At 40.1% G+C, this 24088-nt stretch overlaps 1 long non-coding RNA gene across 4 annotated transcripts in view; it reads right to left on the bottom strand.

Moving 5' to 3' along the window:
- The window catches only part of LOC135103980 (uncharacterized), a 45787-nt gene extending 32862 nt beyond the window's left edge, over positions 1–12925 (bottom strand). The window contains exons 1-3 of one of the 4 annotated variants that reach the window (XR_010270259.1): positions 12902–12925; positions 12189–12459; positions 5279–5386 (exon numbers count right to left, since the gene is read on the bottom strand). This is a non-coding gene — a long non-coding RNA (uncharacterized LOC135103980). The other 3 variants (XR_010270258.1, XR_010270257.1, XR_010270256.1) reach the window with 3 other exon arrangements.
- Positions 12926–24088: the final 11163 nt, after the last annotated feature.

The following is a 24088-nucleotide window of genomic DNA, read 5'->3' as shown; positions in this document are numbered from 1 at the left end:
CACAAAAAACTCCTCTTCCTCCTCCTCCCCCTCCTCCTCCTCCTCCTCCTCCTCTCACCTCACTTTATTCCCAATACACTTCATATGAACCAGACACACACAGACACATTCACCAATTTACATTCATTGGCAGAGGGATGCGACGGTAGACATCGAATCGCCGCGTTATGTAGTATTTCTTCCTACAGCAGTGTGTGTGTGTGTGTGTGTGTGTGTGTGTGTGTGTGTGTGTTTCACTCATGCCTCGTCCCTTTCCCTCTTCCATTATACTTGTTCTCTCCTTCCTCCCTCCTCCACGCCTTCACTTTGCAGCCCGCACGCTTCTCCCACCTACACCCGCCACATAGCCCGTCTCACCCTAACTCTAGTACCTCACCTATTCTCGGCCAACATGTTCCTTATTAAAGCAGTGAACAATAACTGTTTTATGAGTATTTTGATGGACATTGACGCATCATCGTCGCCACTTCTATCACCACCATCACCATCATCCCGTAGTAAGAAAGACGAGCCTTCCCTCCTCCTCGAGGAAATCGGTAGTCTAACTGAAATTTATCACTTTAAATGCATTAAACAAAGTAAATGAAGAATACAAAAATATTTGATACCAGTGTTAGTATTCTAAAGCAACACTGCACAACACACTGGTGTCCCGTGTTGAAGACCACACACGGTCTATCAGCAGGCACATCCAACTACTGCCGACTTCGCGTACCAATGGAAGGCTTGTTGATTTGCACTGGCAGGTGCAGCAAGCTGGATGAAGTGCGAGCTGCACGCGCAATGCAGTACTGGCGGGTGTAGTGTTGGTGCGAACGTTAGTACAGTACAATAGGAAGCTGCTGCGAGTCTTGTGACAACAATATTTTGATTCCAGGTCATGTTATTTACTCCTGTGTATGCCTAATACTACGTGTGCCAAAATACCTCAATTTAACTGATCCCTTCCAGTATATTTGATCAAATGAAAATTTGCCCAAATGCTGCTCACTACCTTTCGTCTCAAGAAATATAGTTTATTTATAGAAGTTCGTTATGGTTCATATGTTTCTCTTTGTGTATTCTTTATGCATGAAAACTAATCTTCCGACTCAATTCTTAAGAAATTTATTTAGAATAAAATTTCGCGAAAAAAAAAAAAAAAATTCCCTAGAGCTTGTCCTTCCTGGTTCACGGCCTCAGCATTTTGTTTCTTTGGAAGACGGTGCCTATGAAGGCTGATAGTCCTGGAAAAAAAATGAATAAATAAATGTAGAGAATAAAAGCTTGAAGGGCAACCAAGTGTTTGGTGCTTTGTTTGGATGATGTGAGAGGGACTTTTTACCACTGTCCGGTTGTTACTGAATATTGCCCGGTTATATGCAAAGTAATCACTGGAACTATATCATCCATTTCTGGATATAAAAGAATATCACTGTTGCGCTCACCTCTCTCAAAAATGAACCCGCTCTTATATTTGCTTACATTTGATGTTAATTTACGTTGTTTCATTATTATTCGTTGGTCTCAACTCTATAATTTAATATGATAAAAAACTTTCTTCTTTCTCTCACCCGTATTCTGTTCACCCCTCTAATGCAAGAGTTAACGAGTATTCTCAATCATTCATCCCTTTCTCTGGTAAACTCTAGAACTCCCTGCCTGCTTCTGTATTCCCAACTGCCTATGACTTGAACTCCTTCAAGAGGGAGGTTTCAAGACACTTGTGCTTCAATTTCTGACCACTGCTTCGGACCCTATTCGGGTACCGGCATCTCAGTGGGCATTTTTTTTCTTTTATTAGCTTTTTGTTGCCCTTGGCCGGTGTCCTTCCTACATAAAAAAAAAAAAAAAATGACTACACCTTTAATTTGTTTACATCATAATTTTATCTCAACTTCAATCTTGTGTGTCTATAAAAAATATCACAATAGTCACCCTTTTCGGTCCGTGAATTATCAGGAACAAGAAATACAAAAAGATAAGAAAAAAATAAATAAAAAATGGTACCCCCTTGTAATGGCAGTGTTACAGAGATTAGATAAAAAAAAAAACTTGGAATAGACGGGCAGGCAACAGCGATAAGGGTAAAAACCTGTGGAGCGTTTTCCATATTTAGCAAAGTCTTCACACTTTACTCATGTTTCACATTCAACACAGGGATTTGGACACACGAAGGCCACTGTGAGATGTGTCAGAATATTACACCCTGCTTCAAGCTAATAGTTACCAGATGTATTACATTCATTTCAGCCTGCGCGTAAATTACTTTCAAACATCAATGCTTCAACTTTTAGCCTAGCCCGGATTATTGTCTCTTTGGCAATGTTTAAAAAGTTTTCTTAACGACTCCGTCTCATTAAAGCTGGAACGAAAGGGCGTGTGCAGCATAGATAGCACCCTCTTGAGGAGCAACCCTTAACCCTACTGCCCTAACCACCACTACGCACTGCCAAGCTTGCCGCCATGAGAGAGGGAATCAGCACTCCGAGATAAAGCTTGAGAGGAAGGTCAAGGGATTCGAAGTTAAATTCATTACGAGAGTGCGGGCAGTGATTTCTCCTCTCTCTTTCCAACCTCCATTTCCCGAATCTCTCTCTCTCTCTCTCTCTCTCTCTCTCTCTCTCTCTCTCTCTGGTAGGGTACAGCTGCATCGCTTCCTTCCACCCCGCCCGCTACCTCCCCGAGCCCCGGACTGTTTCGCTGTTACGGTAATGCCTGGATGAGACATGACGCACATTACGCCAGATTTAGTGTTCACTTCGACCGAGACGAACCTCCACATCTCCCCGCCTTCCCTCCCTCCATCCCTTATCTTGAGTCTCCTCTCTCTTCCTTTCACTCCCTCCTGTCTACATCTTCATTCCCTTCCGTCTCTTACTTCGCTTCCTCAAACCAAGGCTAGCAAGAAAAGAAGAAATAATATGCAATGTGAAGAAAGAGATACTGATAACCACTACCGACATCCGGTATTACACAACCAGCAATAACCTTGGGAAAACATGTCATTGGCAAACCTGAATAAGTTTAATTGCAATTTGCCACGACAAAAGTAGTGCCCCAGTTGATTAGTGTCCAGATACATGTCCAATTTGTTTCCTTTTCTTTTTAATATAACTTTTGAGCCAGCGACGTCATCAGAGAATAGGGTTCTCAGAAGTGTTTGGATTCATTTGAAGAAATTTTTCCTACAAATTATTTTCAAGCTGCCATGTTTTCTTGTTATATCTGTTAACTGAGTTGTCGAACATTTGTCATTGTTAACATCACTGAATCATTAAACTCTTTTAAACATAGTATATTGGATAACCTCGCATCCTTCCCTTCAAAAGACAAATTTTTTGTTTGATAAACGTTTCTCGAAGGGGAATGTTTCTGACTGGCATCATTTCATTATTCTATGCTGTGTTTCTTCAGTTCAGTGTCAGTTTTGCAATATGTGGACCAAAACTGTACATAATACCTTTGTTACCAGTTTCATTTACTATTGTTAGCAGTTTCATTGATCTATGAGCAATATTGGTTTTAGATTGCTTGATACTGGGGATCAGATATACATTTCTTTCCCCGTAGAAAGTTTTCTCATATAATCAATACTGACCGCAACGATTATTGCTTCCAATACGAAGTATTTTGCATTCATCGACATAAAAATTAATTTGCCCTTAAGCGGCTCAATGAGTTCGTCAATCTATGTTTGCAAGTAAGGCTTTTCGGTCTTATGCTGTACTTCTGTAGTTACTTCACTGGAAGTTTTTTTTTTTTTTTGTCATTAGCAAATTTTGATAGTTTGCAAGCAGACTATCGTCGATTTCACTAATGTACGTATGAAAAAAAAAAAAAACATGACCGATTAGCGAATGCTGAGGTGCTCCACCTAGACGAAGCGCTATTAAAAACCACTCCCTGTTTCTGGTTATTGAACCAGTGCTCGAGCCAATTGTCAAGATCAGGCATTATGCGATCTCCCGCTAAGTAAGACGCCGCCTCGACTTCTGTAGGTTTACCTAGAACAAGGATGTGCAACCGTTTCATTTGAAGGGCTAATAGTCAAGAATCATGTGTAATGAGGGCTGCACATCGGGATATTTAGAATGCCGAGTAAAAATCAATAGCAAAATTAGTCCTTTGTTCTGAATATATGAAAACATAGTGCATTATACCAGTCCTTAACAGGATTTGTGAATGTAATTGTATAATACAAAATTATACAAAAACTAAACCCTCCTTTATTAACCAAATTATCTCAAGATTCTCAAAAAATGTTCCTGATTTTTCACAAATCTAGTTAATATGGATATTTTCAAGGGCTTATTAGATATATACTAATGTATTTGAACCAATAGGCATATCCTGTCTTTACACAACCAAATGGGATGGCTGACTTTGCGTTTGCTGGACCAACTGAAATTTATTTGGTACATGCGGAGCTGTGGAAGAACGGGGCGATTACAAGCAATGAATTTCTAAAGTTAAGGTATCATTGTGACAAAATTCTTAAAGTAGAATTCAAAATCCTCGTCAAAATACTGAAAAAAAGCGCAATTCTGCTTATTCGATATTATGTTAAGATGTCACCATAGTAATTAGTTCAGTCCAGCACTTCACTGTGACCAGAGCACGCAGATGTTAACGCCCTGTCGGGAGATGGCCTGAGACGATGTACGGTAGGCACGACAAATTTCCTGTAGTAAAATGAAATCATTTGCGTGCCAGAGGAGGAGGAGGAGGAGGAGGAGGGGGAGCAAAAGAAGAGAAATAATAATAGGAGGAGGAGGAGGAGGAGGAGGAGGAGGAGGAGGATGGTTAACTATAAATGGAGGAAGAAAGAAAGAAAATGACGTGAGGAAAGGAGAGGTCAAGGAAGAGGAAAAGAATTCATGGATAAAAAGAAACATAACGAGAGAGAGAGAGAGAGAGAGAGAGAGAGAGAGAGAGAGAGAGAGAGAGAGAGAGAGAGAGAGAGAGAGATATCAAAAGACATTATTACATTGGTAGGTTGCTTGCATCTTTCATCTTTAGCCTCAATCACTTCCTTACCAAAGTTTATCAGGATTTTTAAAGTTGTTAACATGCTTCAGGTTCTCAGCATATTAGGTGCTGTGACAACTTTTCATCAAAAAATTCAGCTGAAATGTCAACCCTGGTAGCTGAATACAAAGTACTGTCTATGTTGAAAAAAAAAAAAAAAAAGACTGACAAAACGTCTACTTTTCAACTGACACCAATCGCGGGTTGTTGACTTTGCTCTCACGAGGCACTGTGTAGTCTAAAGCTTTTCGTCTCATCAACTCCTTACCTTTAACCGATGGTTTCTCTTTCACATCTCGGTACATTCTTGCATCTCTTCCTATTTTCATCCGTTAGCTGAAGCACGAACTGCTTGTCTTCACCTCCCGCAGCCTTCCTGTGGCCCCGTGAAAATAATTTTAGTTACCTCCCTGTACTGTCTATCACTCTAATTTGTGAGTTTACAAGCATATTAATTCTTTCTTCCCTTTTACTGGTAATCCCTGGGATTCTGTTTAACCGCCTTCCTATGACGTAAACTATTTGAAAAGAGTATCAAAGGATCGCTTGAACTTACTTAACCTTTGATTTGGATACATTTAAATTCTAACTAAGCGTTTTTGTCCTCTTTGTTGGCATCCTTCACAGATGAAAAATTGTTACAAAAAAAAATACATGTGATACAAGGAGTGAAAAGTATAAAAAAAGCAGTACAATTTCTTTAAAACTGAAAGAAATAATGAGGTCAGTATTAAGTAAACAATACAACACATGTATGAAAACACCTACGAAATATCAGATAAGTGAAATAAAAAAAGAAAACATTGAAACAGCCTAGCATAAAGAAACAATGCTGAAATAAAACAGAAAACAGATTGCATATTAGGAAAACTCAGGCGTATGGCAAGGCGCTGATACAATAACACTTGCTTGATCGTCTCTGTTCCTGCGTTCTTGCTCTCTCACGCCAATTACCGAAATATATTGTAAGCACAACTGACGTGTATCCAGAGTATCTTGGAAAGTGTGTGTGTGTGTGTGCGTGTGTGTGTGTGTGTGTGTGTGTGTGTGTGTGTGTGTGTGTGTGTGTGTGTGTGTGTGTGTGTGTGTGTGTGTGTGTGTGTGTGTGTGTGTGTGTGTGATGTTCTGCTTGCTGCGACTCTGCAGAAACAGCTAGCAGCATACCCCGGCAAGCAGCGAGGAAGGTGGCAGACAGACAAATGATGCATGCACACACCTTGCTGCTGATTAAATCCAACACACTTCTACAATGACTTATAGGTGCACTGCTGTTGCCTTCCTTGCTTGCTGACTACACACACACACACACACACAAACACAAACACACACACACACACACACACACACACACACACACACACTTATAAGTAATTCACTAACTTAAGTAATGCACATTTTCAAAGACGGCAAAATTTTTATCGGTAAGTAAATTAAAAAGTTTCCTAGAAAAAAAAAACTATGCAAGGGAAGCATAATGTTCAGAAGGGAAGGAAGGGAGAAGGGGCAAGGAAGAGAGAGAGAGAGAGAGAGAGAGAGAGAGAGAGAGAGAGAGAGAGAGAGAGAGAGAGAGAGAGAGAGAGAGAGAGAGAGAGAGAGAGAGAGAGAGAGAGAGAGAGAGAGAGAGAGAGAGAGAGAGAGAGAGAGAGAGAGAGACATAGAATAAAATAAAGGAAGAAAAAGGAAATACCGATAAGAGAACGATAAATAGGAAAAGCATGAAGAGGATGACGATGAGGAGGGGGTGGGGCGGTTGGAGAGGGTGAATAAGGATATTTGCTGGAATGAGAGGACATGGCAGGAGGGATGGCATGTGAAAGAAAGAGTGAAGGAGACGAGAGTTTGATGGAGGGAACACTGGCTAGGAGACGGTGTGTGTGTGTGTGTGTGTGTGTGTGTGTGTATAAAGAGAGGGGAGGTAGTCTTATTTTCTGGAACAATCTTTACTGCTACTACTACTACCATTCTAGTCGTCTCCTCCAGTTTTTTTTTTTTTTTTTTTTTTTTCACCCCCGCAGCTGTTAACTCTGTACAGGGGCCTTATCCGCCCATGTATGGAGTATGCCTCACATGTAAGGGTGTGGGGGGAGGCTTCCATTCATACCGCTCTTTTAGACAGGGTGGAATCAAAAGGTTTTCGTCCTATCAACTCCTCTCCTCTAATTGACTGTCTTCAGCTTCGCTCTCATCGCCGCAATGTTGCATCTCTTGCTATCCTCTACTGCTATTTTCATGCCAACTGCCCTTTTAATCTTGCTGACTGCATGCCTCCACTCCTCCCGCGGCCTCGCTGCACATGAATTTCTTCTTTCATCCCTATTCTGTGCACCTCTCTAATAAAAAAGTCAACCAGTATTCCCAATCATTCATCCCTTTCTCTGGTAAACTCTGGAACTCTGCCTGCTTCTGTATTTCTATCTTCTCATGACTTGAACTCTTTCAAGAGGAAGGTTTTAAGACACTTCTCCTGTAATTTCTGACTATCGCTTTCAACTCTGTTCAGGGACCGGCACCTCAGTGGGTCTTTTTTTTTTTTTATTATGTTTTTGTTGCTCCTGGCCGGTGCCCTTCCTACATAAAAAAAAAAAAAGGTTTCACTAAAGATTATTTTTAATTCTTTATTTAAACTGATTTACATATAAATATGCGGATTAAACAAAAAATACCCCCCAAAAAAAAAGCCCCAAAAACAATAAAACTCCCTATAAAAAAACTAACCCTCTCCCCCCAAAAAAAACTGGATTGGGTTTAAAAAACCCGGGTCTTTTTTTTTTTTTTTTAAAGCCTGGTTCTTTTAGACAGGGTGGAATCAAAAGCTTTTCGTCTTGTTAACTCCTCTCCTCAAACTGACTGTCTTCAGCCTCTTTCTTATCTCCGCAAATTTGCATATTTTGTTATCTTCTGCCGTTCGTTTCATGCCAGTTGCTCTTCTGATCTTGCTAACTGCATGCCTTCCCATTCCCGCGGCCTCGCTGCACAAGACTTCTTTACTGGTAAAGTATCTTGCGAATAGAAACTTGCAAATGCCACACCAATCTTCAAAACATATAATGTCACAGCCAGGGAAATATCGATCAATCATCCTTATAACTGTTTTAGATAAATTAACTTTGTCCATTAAAAGAGATAAATTAGCCGATTTTCTTGAAAAGAGGTAGACCATTCAATATTCACAAAATAGTTTTAGGGTCAAACACCCTTACTTTACAAATCTAATCGATTTCTTCAATGATGTGTATGGTATACCATACATACTGTATACATAATTTACCTTGATTTCCAAACGGCATTCGATAAAATCTCTCACACACTACTTATTACCAAACTACTTATGAGCTATAACAGGTAACCTGTGCCACTGCATATAAAACTGACTGTTAGTTCATAAACTACGTATAGTAGATAGAAATCCTCGAACTTCAGAGTCAGGGGTCAGTGTGGGGTTTCATCCTTTTCATAATTTATATAAATGACAAACTTGCAAAATATCGAAGTTTGCCTATGACATAAAAATAGCAAATAAAGCTGATTCATAGTCAGACAGTACATAGCAAATTATCTAAACACTTAAGTGAGCTGGTCAACTGAAGAGCTAATGAACTTAAACGTAGACCAGTATTTCATATTACATATTGCAAACAAGAACGTGAATCAAAATTACACGATTACTAATTACGATTACTAATGTAATCATGGTGCAAGAATTTCAGACGACATGAAATCGAGCAACCAATGTACACAAGTAATTAAAACTGCCAATAAACTAGTAGGTTTTACTGGTAGAACATTTTAATTTTGGTCACATTATTACAAGAAAGATATTAAGAAACAAGGGATAATATTACGTAGAATTACTAAAATGATACTTTGATTACAAAATAAACCATACGAGGAAAGCCTTAGAGAACATGACTTATTCTCCCTTACAAAGCGAAGACTGAGGAGATCTAATCAGTCTTTAAAATATTCACGGACCTCATAAACGTGAATCCTTCACGGTTGATCGTTCGAACTGCGCCAGGAACAGTGGCTTCAATAATTGGAAAAAGGCTTTTTTTTTTTTAATGAGTAGTTAGTATTTAAAATAGATTGCCCTCTCATATGGTGAACTGGTGCATTGTTGAGACAAAAGAAAACAAAAAAAAACCTTGATAGTTACTCAAACAAAGTCTTCGTCTAGTACTGTTGGAATCAATGTAACTGCTAAACTTAGATTGCTTCCTTCACACTCTTGGCCTCTGATTAATAACACTTCGTCCGAAGGGAAAGTAAAATGCGACTGGAGGTGATGAAAAATTAACATATCTGATAGTAAATGGAAATCGAATCCCTTTCCAATTCTTCCAGTCGTGGTTGATTTTCCTTCCCTCTAGTATAGATATATTATCTTCATTCACACTTTCATAATAAAATTCTGAAAAGTTTTCAATACTGCACGGTAATCGCTTATTTTATAGCCAGCCTCAGTTGGAAGGATTGTGGTGGATGGGGAGCAGCCTTCCATTACGATGCCCTTTCTCTAAAACTAGAAATTAGTGTAGAGTAATGAAATCAGACGGCCTAGCAAGGACCCTCATGTCTCTTGTTACTCATATTTCTTTGTAATCCTATCCTCCCTTCCTCCCTCCCTGATGCACCAGTGATGAGAAGCGACCACCCCGTCATCACTCAGCTTCATACACATCCTAAGCTAACGACGGTGTTAAGGAACCTGAGAAACTAAGGGGAAAATCTCCTCATTTATCATTGTTTTGGTTACGAGATGGGCAAAAAAATAATCCCATTAGTCATCTTCTTTCCTTCCTCCCTCTTCCTCCTCCTTTCCTTCTTCCCTTCACTTAGAAAGGATAATTACGTTAATATATTTATTTAGTTATTTATTACCTCCTAGCTGCCAGCCGCACGTTAGCTAATGTTCCGCCTCAGCAATCTAAATATATGGTACTCTTGTACTCTTGGTCCATTTCACTTCTTCAATAATCTGAAGATCCTGGAGGAAAACATTACAACGTTGAAGAGGTTAAAGAGAGATACAAAAGAGTGCGAAGATGGTTGAGTTTTTTTTTTCCTGTCTCCAATCTTGAAATTACGCAACCACGCCTCCCATTTCCCTCCCTTTCTCCCCCGTCCTCTACTCAGATCTAGATAATAAAGATAAAAACAAAATAAATGTGAAATTTAAAAAATCCATAAATGTTATATACATTTGTTATAAGTAGCCGTCACGCGAACACACTTCAGAGAGACTTTAAACCAGAAGCACATCGGCGCCTTATGATTCAGCTGTTGTGGCGCATAAGACTAATGAAAAAAAAAAAAAAAATCAGTGAATGGCCAGCAGCAATTTTTTTTTTTTTTTTTTTTTTTTTTTTTTTTTTTTTTTTTAGCAGCATTTACTGTTATTAAAAATGGTATACATAGACATGGATAGCTTATCACTGCATGACGGGTTGATATGAGCACAATAATGTCACTATATGAACAGGTTCGGAATACAAAAACCCAAGCAGCGCTGCATGACGCTGTTATTAAACCACAGTGAGGTCATCAAAGTACTTAAAAAAAAATAAATAAATAAAAGTGATTCACAACTGTCTCAATGGTAAAATAGCTCTAACTGGCAAGTCGACGATATTATAGTATTGCAAAATTCTAAAGACCAACCGGATCCCACCACTGGCTACCCATCAAAGTACCACCACCACCACTGGCCTCTAACACAGTACAACCAGTTAACCATCACCTTCTACCGCCCACGACAGCACCACCACCACCACCACTGCTACTGCCAGTATGGCAGCGGCGAGCACTCAGCCGACAAGATGCCAATTAGCACCGGATGCTTCAATTTCATACACACCTCCAGTCAACCAAATTACATTATTGTATCTAATTTATGTGATGGCACCAAAGTGATGAATATTAAGAATTTTTAAACATGAAACTGTTTTTATAACCTGGTCTATATTTTTACTGGAAATACCTTGACACGATCTACTGCTGTGTGTACTGTTGTTGTACTGTTGTTCTGAACTGATGAGGCTGGGAGAAGTTTTAATGAAGAATTGCATTCGTCTTATTTAAGCGAGCAATATTATCACTATGTATTTAAGTTAAATATACCATTGATCGCGGATTATATTTTATTATTCTTTTAGATAAGATGATTTTCTTTTTTACGTCAGTGTGTCACTGGCCAAAAAAAAAAGAAAAAAATGGGGGGAGGAAAAATCCCACTAAGGTGCCAGTCCCAAACGATATGTCAAAAGAATAGTTGAAAATTGAAGGATAAGCGTTTTGAAACCCCCCTCTTGATAGAATTCAAGTTATGGGAAGGCGGAAATGCAAAAAAAAAAAAAAAAAAAAAAAAAAGAGAGACAAAAATAAACCTATAGCTCTATAGTTCGAAACGTCAGAGCGGTCACCCATTTCAGGAGCTGAATGTTGGGGAACTTTTTGGAGAGTTTTTGATGGACAGAGTGGAAAGAGCTTGATAAGCAAGGTGCGAGCACGGAGGCACAGCAACCGAGAACAAATGAAGGTACCAAACTAAAAGCGAATATACAGGTATGTACCACCCCTCCCCTCTCCCCCCTCCCAACCTCTCGCGCAAGCTCCCACGACAATGGTGAGAGAGAGAGAGAGAGAGAGAGAGAGAGAGAGAGAGAGAGAGAGAGAGAATGTGTGTGTGTGTGTGTGTGTGTGTGTGTGTGTGTGTGTGTGTGTGTGTGAGTGTAAGAAAACGGGAGCATGACAGAAAACCTTATGCACAATATGCTATACTTATTTATTATGTATCTTCAATACACAACATATCTTCAGTACCTTTGATGTTCCTCTCATCATCACTATCTGAGATATGTGAGTGGAAGATAATTAAAATCCTGGAAGGCTGTTGGCATTTTCGCATAAATCACAAAATCAGCGTAGCCTCCCCCACCAACATGGAGCTCCATTCCACAGGGCGGAATGAGTATGATTAGTGAGTCTCGACCAGCAGAAGCGGTCTCGGTTGCCAATGACATCAGGTGTTAAGGTTAGTGTGATAAAGAGACAAATTTTATTTGGCCATAGCCGGGTAACTCTGTTAGTGATAAATAAATCCCAATGAGTGTTCTTCACGAGTTCACGGGGCCTATTTTCGTTTTTAATGGCTGATAAAAAGAACAACCCGTGCTTACCTGTCCCCTGGCTGGACAGCTACAGCAGCTTCCTTCCTGTAGTGGATGAGCCATAGAGGTCGTGCCCCGCTGGACTGCCCCGGCGAGATGGACGGAAGAGTAGCGGAGGGTCAGGAGTGGATGTGGTGGAGTAACAAGTGACATAACTGAGGCAAAACTGTCTTTCCTGAAATTGCACTTTTGTTCTTATTCCTTTCCAGCAGGCGTGAAGTGGCTCGGCGCCCCTGCTGCCATTGCTGCACGAACACCTCAACTGATAGCTACATTGCTTCTAAAAATAAAAATGAAAAAGAAGGTTCCTTGTCCCTCACCGAGTTGCTGCAGTGCCTCTTACGACGTCACTGCTACCACCACCTGAAATCCTACACTGTGCTGCCATCACGTGTTTCGCTTATTTTCGTACACATTTCTCACATTCTTCGGCGATTCCTGCAGCCAGTATTGGTGCCTCTACTGATACCACCACCATCATCGCCACCACACTATCAACCAGCAACCAATTTATGTCACCACAACGAGCCACGCCGCCGCTCATGATCTCTGTCATCTTCCCCAGGTTATGAGTGTCGTCTCCTCCACTATCATTACCAGCATCATTCCCTCTCCTTCACTCTCCCTGGACACAAACGTTTATCAAACAAACTAAAGTTACACGACATGAAATTTTGTTTCCAATATCACTCAACGCGAGAAAAGTTAGAATGTCAGTTTACCACCGCACCACCGACATCCGCCGCCAACACTGACGCTCACACCAACCTAGCGACGAACCCTGGATCCGAACCACCGAACCGAAACAGTGGCATGACTCAACTGAATCTGTGTTGTTGCCAGTCTAGTATAATATATATATATATATATATATATATATATATATATATATATATATATATATATATATATATATATATATATATATATATATATATATATATATATATATATATATATATATATATATATATATTACCGTTATTGCTATATATTTTTTTTTTCCGTTCATGAGCGTACACTTCCTTCACTGTTCATTTTAATTTCTTTGGTCAGTTAACACTATGTAAACCAACGAAACAAACAACCTTGGAAATTAAGAGATGGGGAGATAAGCTGGAGAGAGAGGGGGTAAGAAAACTGAGGGCCGATGGGAGGATGGGTTGCGGAAACGATGGCAGCCTTGACCACTTCCCCAAATTCACTCCAGCACCATATGATCTTTAAATACTAATAACAAGTTCACTATCGTTCTGACCTACATCAGCCTTCAGTACTGTTATTAATAATAATAATGGTTGTTGCGTCCCTTGGTGAGTATGTCTGACCAGGTACGCAGCTGTATTTGTACGAGTGATACGCATTTCTAATAGTACTTTCCTGGCAAGTTAGAGTAGAGTGAAAATTGCAGAGAAAATGAAGATGGTATGTTGGAAAACTACCACCAGTGTATTTGATGAGTGTTGATACGGTTGGTGAAACATTCCCCTTGTATCACTTAAGACTCGTGTTCTGTACTTCCTCACTAGTACAGCCTTACTTCGCGGCACCGTGGTGAAACAGATTGTTTGTGTTGATGAGGTACTTTGAGATTAGAGAACTATATTAGTTGTTAGTGTCGGTGGTGGTGGTGGTGGTGGTGGTGATGATGATGATGGTAAAGGCGCTGCTGTTACTTTTGCTTTCAGCAAACTCAATTTGTTTGACTGCCACATTCAGTACATAAGATTTCTATTGCTACATATCACCTCAGATGTTCGTCGCACATTAATAAAAAATACGAATAGAAACATACCACTGCCTAACACAGCTATTATACGTAAATCAGCCGGTATACAATAACAACAATAACTACTACTACTACTACTACTACTACTACTACTACTACTACTACTACTACTACAACTACTACTATTACATTTTTTTTTGTGCGTAGGAAGGACACCAGCCAAGGGCAACAAAAATCCAGTAAAAAAAAAAGCCCACTGAAATGCTGATTCTCGAACAGGGTCCGAAGCGGTAGTAAAAAAAATTAAAGGATAAGTGTCTTGAAACCTCCCTCTTGAAGGGCTTCAAAGCATAGGAAGATGGAAATACAGAAGCAGGCAGAGAGTTCCAGAGTTTACCAGAAAAAGGGATGAATGATTGAAAATACTGGTTCACTCTTGCATTAGAGAGGTGGACAGAATAGGGGTGAGAGAAAGAAGAAAGTCTTGTGCAGCGAGACCGCGGGAGGGGAGCCATGCACTTAACAAGATCAGAAGAGCAGTTAACATGAATATAGCGGTAGAAGATAGCTAGAGATGCATCACTGCGGTGATGAGAAAGAGGTTGAAGACAGTCAGTTAGAGGAGAGGAGTTGATGGGACGAAAAGCTTTTGATTCTACCCTGTCTAAAAGAGCGTTATGAGTGGAAGCCCCCCAGACATGTGAAGCATACCATATTCATAACGGATACGGCCTTGTACAGAGTTAGCAGCTTGTGGGGTTGGGGTTAGGGGGGCAGTGAGGAAAACTGGCAGAGACGTCTCAGAACACCTAACTTCATAGAAGCTGTTTTAGCCAGAGATGAGATGTGAAATTTCCAATTTAGATTATAAGAAAAGGACAGACCGAGGATGTTCATTGTAAAAGAGGGAGACAGTTTAGTGTCACTGAAGAAGAGGGGATAGTTCTTTAGAAGACTGTGTCGAGTTGATAGATGGAGGAATTGAGTTTTTGAGGCATTAAACAATATCATGTTTGCTCTGTCCCAATCAGAAATTTTTGAGAGATCAGAACTTAGACGTTCTGTGGCTTTCCTGCGTGAACTGTTTACTTCCTGAAGAGTTGGATGTCTATGAAAAGACGTAGGAAAGTGCAGGGTGGTATCATCAGCGTAAGAGTGGATAGGACAAGAAGTTTGGTTTAAAAGATCTTTGATGAATAATAGGAATAGAGTGGGTGACAGGACTGAACCCTGAGGAACACCACTGTTAATAGATTCAGGAGAAGAACAGTGATCGTCTCCCACAGCAGCAATAGAACGGTCAGAAAGGAAACTTGAAATGAAGGTACAGAGAGAAGGATAAAAGCACGGTCAGAAAGGAAACTTGAAATGAAGGTACAGAGAGAAGGATAAAAGTAGTAGGAGGGTAGTTTGGAAATAAAAGCTTTGTGCCAGACTCTATCAAAAGCTTTCGGAGAACAATAGATGTGATAGCAGTGGTGCCATCTGGTTGAAATAAAGGAGAGAACGAAGAAGCAAAGTTATCAGAGATATTTTTGGCTAGATGCCAGAAGTCACGAGGGGAATTAGATCTTGAAAAAATTTGACACTTTCTATTAATGAAGGAGTTTTTGGCTAGCTGGAGAAGAGACTTGGCATGATTACGGGCAGAAATATAAAGTGCATGAAATTCTGGTGATGGAAGGCTCAAGTACCTTTTGTGGGCCACCTCTGTATCATGTATAGCACGAGAACAGGCTGTGTTAAACCAAAGTTTGGAAGGTTTGGATCGAGAAAAAGAGTGAGGAATGTACGCCTCCATATCAGGCACTATCACCTCTGTTATGCGCTTGGCACACAGAGACTACAACTACTACTATATTAACTACATAACACAACCACAACCACTACCATTATCAACACACCGACACAACTCAATACATCTAGAGCTGAATGATTCAACTAAATGTTGCATGACTGTACATAACTCACACATTTTTGATAAATTTATAGATAAACGAGCGTCGCTATGTACCCAGCGCAGAATACTCACCAAGAACAACTAGCGGACAACTTCTAACTCCAACTCGCTATAACTCAAACCTTTTTTTGTCCTGCGTTCTGCGCATGCGCCAAAGATTTTGGAATTTTATTATGATCATTCACGTACATATTTCTTACTGAATTTTAGCATGACTGATTTATTAGTTCATGATTTGTTGAGAGGTGTTTGTGCATGCACAGTGCATATCAGATTTGACAAGCTCAGTTATGCACTGATAAAGGTTTTACATGCCACATACCAGGTTTCAACAGAATCGGCAGTATAATCATTGAGAATCCATATGTGAGACGCCCCTACACGTTTTGCAAGTCATCAACTTGTGCTGAAACCTACATCATATGAAACTGAGGGTGATGCTATCTAGTAGTGTTGTTGCGATCGGGCACGTAATTTTGGACAAAACTTCGCCGAGTGTTAATGATTTTACTTGGTCGAGCGGGCAAGGTTTGTTGAATTCAATTTAAATAACCTTATTAATATTTACTGAGAATCTCGAATAATCTTAGAGTACTGGGATTCAATGAAGTGTCACTTATAAAGCAGGCACACAGTCATTCGCTGCATGTCACGATAGAGTAACGGAAGTAATGTCAGTGTTCCGTGGAACACCAAGCCAATCAGCCAGTCAGCCATTCACACACACACACACACACACACACACACACACACACACACACACACACACACACACACATAGTTCATAGTTTTATTGACCATAGCATCATGTACATACAGTGATAATTATTTAACAATATTAATTTATGGGTTCAACCTAATTGAATACCATGTAATTCTTATTCATTATAGAGAAAAAGATAACAGTTCACGAATGACAACCAATATAACAGACTAAATACCAAAATACACCAAATTGTAACTAATTATGAGCATACAGGTTCAAGATAGAGCTTATAATGATACATAAATTTATATCAAAAGAGCCACTGAATAGTTCTTGCAGTGTAGTAAATGTATATGTGTCTCTGAAGTGTTGTGAAAGGGGGCACTGCTGGATTACATGAACCTCTGTCTGCACCTGTCCGCAGGGATACAGCCGCTCCTCTAGAGGCAGGCGGCCACGCCCCCGCCTATTCATTCCACCTTCCCACCTCAACTGCTAACCAGTGTGCTGAAAGACGAATTCTAGTGAAAGAAATCCTTAGGTCTTCTCTGGTTCCTTTTCTGCATGCGTAAATATCATGAATCGTTAAACTAGGATTAATTTCTTTATATGTTACTTTCCTGGAGGAATCTGAGGGAGATATGTCACGCTTGAGTTTTTCCATGGCAATATCTATGTGACCCCTGTCATCATTAATTAGCTGAGAAATAAAAGATCTTGTATTAAGTCTATTATTAAGAGTTGTCTTAACAGCAAAAATCAAGGGGTCATCATTCATATGAACTCTTTCTTGCCACATTTTTTTAAAGAACTTTTTTTTTTGTACTTAGCACAAGGTCTTTAGTGGAGGGTAACCTAATTCCACATATCACATGTCATTGCAAGTTGTTGTTCTAACACCAAGTAATTGTTTAATACATAAGTTGTATAGTTTAGTTACAGGCTTCAAATCAACATTTTATCAAGATTCACAGCCGTGCAGTACGGCTGACATGAGTGCAGCATCAAAGATTCTCTTTTTCACAATAAATGGAATATTATTATTTTTCTTTAAAAAGAAAATGAATTTATTTACATGAGCCATCTTAGTACCGGCAGGAATCTTGACAGCAGAAGAGACACAACCATCAGAAGTAAATGGGAACGTAGGTGTATATATTGGTTACATAACTCCACAACTAATTCACCCACCTTCAATGGTTCTTTATCTCTCACAGTTCCACAAATTACAAAAAAAAAAAAAAAAAGTCTTTGAAACATTAATTTTCATACCGTAACTATCACAAAATGGTTTTAAAGTTTCTAGTTTTCTTAACATGTTTGCTCTAGAAGTGGCTAACAGAACTGTGTCATCCATGAAGACTAGTAAGTGGAGCCAGAAGAGGAAGCCTTCCGGTGCACAACTTTCTTTGACAAGTTTGTTTAAGTCATTAACATATAATATAAAGAGGAGGCACAATTGGTGTACGCCCATTGTAGCTGATATCACTACTGTACCAAGTATGCTATCGGTGACACGGTATAGATCAATTAGTGCAGCCAACATAACACCTCCACAACCAAGTCTCTTTAAAATCTTAAACAAAAACTCGTCTAGGTACAAGGTCATAAGCCTGGGAAAAATCAACGAATGTGACAAATATGTTTTTTTTTCTTCGCAAAATCAATTAACAGTCGCAAAGTTACAATATGTTCTGTGCATCCTCGTCTTTCCTGAGCTCCTGCTTATTCTCTGTAAGGAATAAACCAGGCCCGAAGTCTTGTACACAACACTAAATCTTAAACTTTGGTAATACTATTCAACATAGAGATTCCTCGACAATTTCTTGCTGCCTGCCTATTACCTTTCATAAATATTATAAAGAACTTAGCTGTGGTCCAACTCACTGGATAACTGACAGAAAGAAAGACAGATTTGAATAATGCAGTAAGAATTACTAACCGGTTCACTAGGAGTAGCTTGAACACACCAGGTGCTATTCCATCAGGACCACAAGCTTTGTCTGCATTCATTTTCTTGATCTGTAAAGCTACTTCATCGGTAGTAATACTGTCATCTAACACTGGGATGTTGAGATTGAGGGCAGCGTTCTCCTTAAAACCATCCGATAAATCAGGGTCAGTTGCAGTCTCAAAAAAAAAAAAAATAAATAAATAAATAAATAAAAAAATAATAATAATAATTCATCATCAGTTGGAGAATGATGAGCAGCACATCTATCCTGGAATTTACCCTTCCAGTCGATGGCCTTCCAAACTCTAACATCATCACGGTCATCCTATCCCAGCAGAATCCTATCCCAGCAGCTTGTATTCCTAGTTACATTATCAATAACAACAGCATTACCTTGACTTACCTGAGAACACTCATACAACACTTCAGCTACATTTTCGGCAAACTCATTCACATCAAAAACATTGGTATCTACGCTAACATTAGATATGTTTTCTACAAAAGCCTCTTGATCAATACGTGACCAGCTAATGGGTTTCTTTAGAAATGCACTGTGGCTTGAGTGTTTCAGTACGGCATGTTCGCCAAGTTGACAAGCTCTGTTGAATAGGTATTGATAATTGTAATGAAATAGGAGCATGGTCGGACGGTAGGAAATCTGTCTGATGTACGCTAAACTCATCCATATGATCAATCATATTACTTGCCGTCATGCACATGTCCATCTCCGATATCCACACATCACCTTGCTTGTATGTCACACTGCTTGTAAACTCGTTCTCTCCGACTCTTAAATTGTTAACTACAACAAACTTCTTATCTATACACAGAGTTGCCAGAACATAGGCATTATCATTAAGCCTGTCGACATGGTCAGGAATGTAAGGGTAAGAATAGACATCATAATCTGGTAACTCCGCACGCATCGGTAATTCTCGCATAAACTCTCTAAATCCTGCATTGAAGTCTCCAATAATTATACATTTCTTATCATTTCCATTTTCCATTACTTTGTCTTGGATGGATGCAAAAGAGCTACACGAGAAATATGGTGAGTCACTCGGCGGGATGTAACACGACGCAACTACAACTGGCAGTGACCGAAACCGCAGCCACACCTGACACCTGCACCAGTGTCAGCACGCGGGGTAGACTGAGCTAAATCATTTTTCACCATGATCACTGCACCACCACGATGGGGCGACATTTTAATGTTACTCATACAAGAAACATATCCTGGAAGACACACATAAGGGCGTTTTCATCTCGTTTAAGCAAACTATATCATATTTCACCAAAAAGTCCTGAATATAGGTTTTTTTTTTTGTTCTAATTTTGCTCTTACACCACTAATGTTCCATGAAACCAACTTGATTGTATGTACATGATGTTGTGGGTGACTTAAAAACCCTGCAAAGCCTCACCATCCTTGAATAGTTGGCGTTCACGGGTGTTCAGGTGAATGTTGCATCCCACATTTTCCGGGCGTTCTTTTTCTGTCCTCTAGGCGTCCCTCAGCCGCTTCCATTCTGCTCTGATACTTGGGTGTACGTCTTTCTTGATATAGATCCTGTTATAAGCGTCCCCTGAAATCTTTAGTATTTTGGCCTTGTCCAGCACTGCATCTCTCTCGTACCTGTTGGCAACAGTGACAAGTATGGGTCTCCGTCGGGATCTTCCGTCCGCAGCGTTGTTGATATTAGCGATACGACGAACTTCACAAGCTTCACTTGCAACGCTCACCTTCTCCCATATCTTCATGATCTTCTCATTGTCTGCTGTTGCACCGTCCAGGGTCTCATGTTCATTTGGGACACCTGTGATGACCAGATAACACTCCCGCTCCCTCCTGTCAATAATTTCCAGGTACCGTTGTTATTTAGCGATGATTTCAGCTTGTCTGTTGACCTGTGACTGGAGCTCGGTGATCTTCTTGAGAAATGTACTGTCTTGAGTTGCTATTGTCTTCTTAAGGTCGGTCATGTCGTTCATCAATGAGTCGAGTTTAGCCGTAACCGTCTGTAGTGCTGCATCTTCTTGAAACGACAAGATACTATCAATGAGCACGTCTTTAGTTACCGACTTGAGTTGATTATGCTGCATTCTTCTCAGCTCAGAAAGAGGTCTCGCCATGGTTATATCTTGCGTATAAGGCGTGTGGATCAAATGAGAGAAACGGTCAGAAGGTCGTGAGTAAGAGGGTTTACAGCGTCAGCGTTGTCTTGGCAACCGAGGAGCTCTAGTGCGCATGCGCAAGCATGAGAAAAACTGCGAGGGAAGGTGTGGCTGGGCTTCCTTTTTTCATTGGCAATACCCATAGCAACAACCACAAAGTCCACTAGGCTCCCCACTACATGGCGTTCCCAACTTGCACTTACTGCATTCACGGAGTAGTTGTCTGCTTAAAACAGCGTTTTAGGGCCAGCACACGCAAGCACGCACGCACGCACACACACACACACACACACACACACACACACACACACACACTTCCGTTCACCAAAAACTGTGAAGCCATGATCGGTTGTTGTCTTTCACCTCAGCGAATGCGCGCGCGCGCGCGCGCACACACACACACACACACACACACACACACACACACACACACACACACACACACACACACACACACACACACACATTTCTACAGCTTTCTCCGCTATGTTTGGGAGAGCTTGGAATGTCCTACGTAGAACAGTAGTAACAGAGGTGTAGCGTGAGGTCACATTAATAGTGATGCTTATCTGAAGCAATATGTTATCCCACAAAAATAATAATATGTGCTTACTATCTACGGAAAGAAAAAATGTTACAAATATTAAAATAACTAGCAAGTTATATATATATATATATATATATATATATATATATATATATATATATATATATATATATATATATATATATATATATATATATATATATATATATATATATATATATATATATATATATATATATATATATTTTTTTTTTAATTCATTGTTTCTTCTATGATCATATTGCATCAGACGTTACCTACTTCATATATAATTGGAACTGTTGATATTGTTGTTGTTGTTGTAGTTGTTGTTGTTGTTTGTTCACTTGTTTGTTTGTTTGTCTTGCTCGGTAATGATGTTGTGAAGCCCAGTAACAGTGTTTATGGCGCGCGTTCTGTACGGCCACACCAGGCGCTGCCTATCAATTGTGGTCTGGGCGTGTGTACTGCATTATGTGGTGGTGGTGGTGGAGATGGTGTGCTGGTGGTGGAGGTCTGGTAGTAGTGATGATGCTTGTTGTGGACAAATGATACACACACACACGAGAGAGAGAGAGAGAGAGAGAGAGAGAGAGAGAGAGAGAGAGAGAGAGAGAGAGAGAGAGAGAGAGAGAGAGAGAGAGAGAGAGAGAGAGAGAGAGAGAGAGAGAGAGAGAGAGAGAGAGAGAGAGAGAGAGAGAGAGAGAGAGAGAGAGAGAGAGAGAGAGAGAGAGAGAGAGAGAGAGAGTTTACTGATCACACACTCACACACACACACACACACACACACACACACACACACACACACACACACACACACACACACACACACACACACACACACACACACACACGCACGCACGCACGCACGCACACACACACACACACACACACACACACACACACACACACACACTGTCTAGCATGCCTAGGTGAGATGCTCAGTACTGGAAAAGCAGATTCTATCACAAGGCCAGACACAAATATAATGACACCAAAACCAAAGACAATCACAGTAGGATTATAAAAAGTAAACATTATATTATGTGAATAAAATAAATAGAACAAAAAAAGTAAAACTTGGAGAAAAAAAAAACTTTTTTTCCTCCACACCCTTTTCTCCTAGACCACGTGACAGATATATCTTCCACTCAGTGTAATGGGTGATGTTGCAGATTATCGACAAGTTTCTTGATTCATGGTTACGTTTCACTTAAAGCACACCGTAGGTCATGCTTCACTTCAAGTCTGTTACGATATTTCGTTTTAATGTGGAATAGTTGAAAGAATGCAGCCTCACAGGAATAAGTTAATGAAAGTGGTAGGAGGTGTCGAAAAGCAATTTGTCTACATAGTCTAGCCATTTGTACTGAACCTGTAGGTTCCTTCCACTGGCTGGCTACCCGCTAAACTTCTTTGTTTTCATATATAAATATCCTCAGATTATGGCCCCCTATATTCTGCTACATCGGCCCCCAGGGGGCCATGGCCCCTAGTTTTGGAACCACTGAGTCGTAGGTCAAGAGGAAATTTGATGGTCTTTATGTGGTACAAGACATAAAACAAAATAAAGCAAAAATCCCCCTTAGAATCAGTAATCAAGATAGGACAGGAAGTAATGGGTTAAGTCAATTAACTAAGAGAGAGAGAGAGAGAGAGAGAGAGAGAGAGAGAGAGAGAGAGAGAGAGAGAGAGAGAGAGAGAGAGAGAGAGAGAGGGTCTCAAATATTGTTAGATTAATGGAATTAACTCAGTAAATAAGTTGTTGCTAATGAGTTATTAAAAAAAAAACCATTAAAGGAAGATGAAACAGATATATGGATGAGTATTCCTTTACTTGGCTGTTCGTAACGCCAGCGACAGGAACATTTGATTTAAGCTATCGTGATATTAATAGGTTTGAAAGAAACTTAAGATCAAGTCAGTATATCCAATTTATTTACACCAACAACAGGAAAGTTCATTCGTTACGGAATAATGGAGTAATGTGGGAATGTTTAGTGGTGTTACGCCTTGGATTAATGGAAAAACTTTAAGTATAAGTCACTGTATCTTTATATTATTTAAACAACAACATCACATCACCTAGTTTTAGAGTCTTGTGCACACACTAACTAACATAGCACTGAGTTCAACGGGACACACGACATGCTCCTTGGTAGCGTTTTTTCCCTGTCTCACGCACAACCGGCTGCCAACTCTCTCTCATGTGGCCCTCCGCCGCTCGCGAGGGCTCTCTTGACCCAGCCACTAGCAGCAAGCGTCACACCGCTCTCTCTCTCTCTCACTACTCTGCCTCGTAAGGTGCCGCCAGCTAACATACAGCGGAAGAAGACACAACATCCATGTTTGCATCAGCACCTCGTGATCAGGATGTGCTAGATGGCGACATTTCAACAGATGAAAAAAAAAGGAAGTCTCCTTGACTAAATGAACAAAGACAACTTCCGTGATGTTTTAACAAAGAGTCTGTTCCTATCTATCCTTACCTACCTATGGGTACATGAAGAGGATATATGGAAACAGGTCTTTCGTACAGGGACTGGCACATATAGGCCTGACGGCTTCTGGCAGCTTCTCTTTCTTATGGTCTTATGCTCGTAAATTCCAGTGTTCAGACCGTCCCCCATACTCACCACACTTGTACACTTATGTTTTTATTCAAGATTATCAAACTCTACCCTACATGCTCATATCACACTGCATAAGCATCTCATTGAAGTCCACAATATCGATAAAGACGTCCTTTTTCCACGGACTTCCCATCTTTAATTCCTCATCGTTTATCCATACAACTCTAAAAAGAAATATACGGAAAAA

This window comes from Scylla paramamosain, chromosome 10 (assembly GCF_035594125.1).
Source record: "Scylla paramamosain isolate STU-SP2022 chromosome 10, ASM3559412v1, whole genome shotgun sequence".
NCBI classification, from domain to species: Eukaryota; Metazoa; Arthropoda; class Malacostraca; order Decapoda; family Portunidae; genus Scylla; species Scylla paramamosain.
The sequence above is the reverse complement of the archived record's forward strand: the minus strand, read 5'-3'. Positions and strand labels throughout refer to the sequence as shown.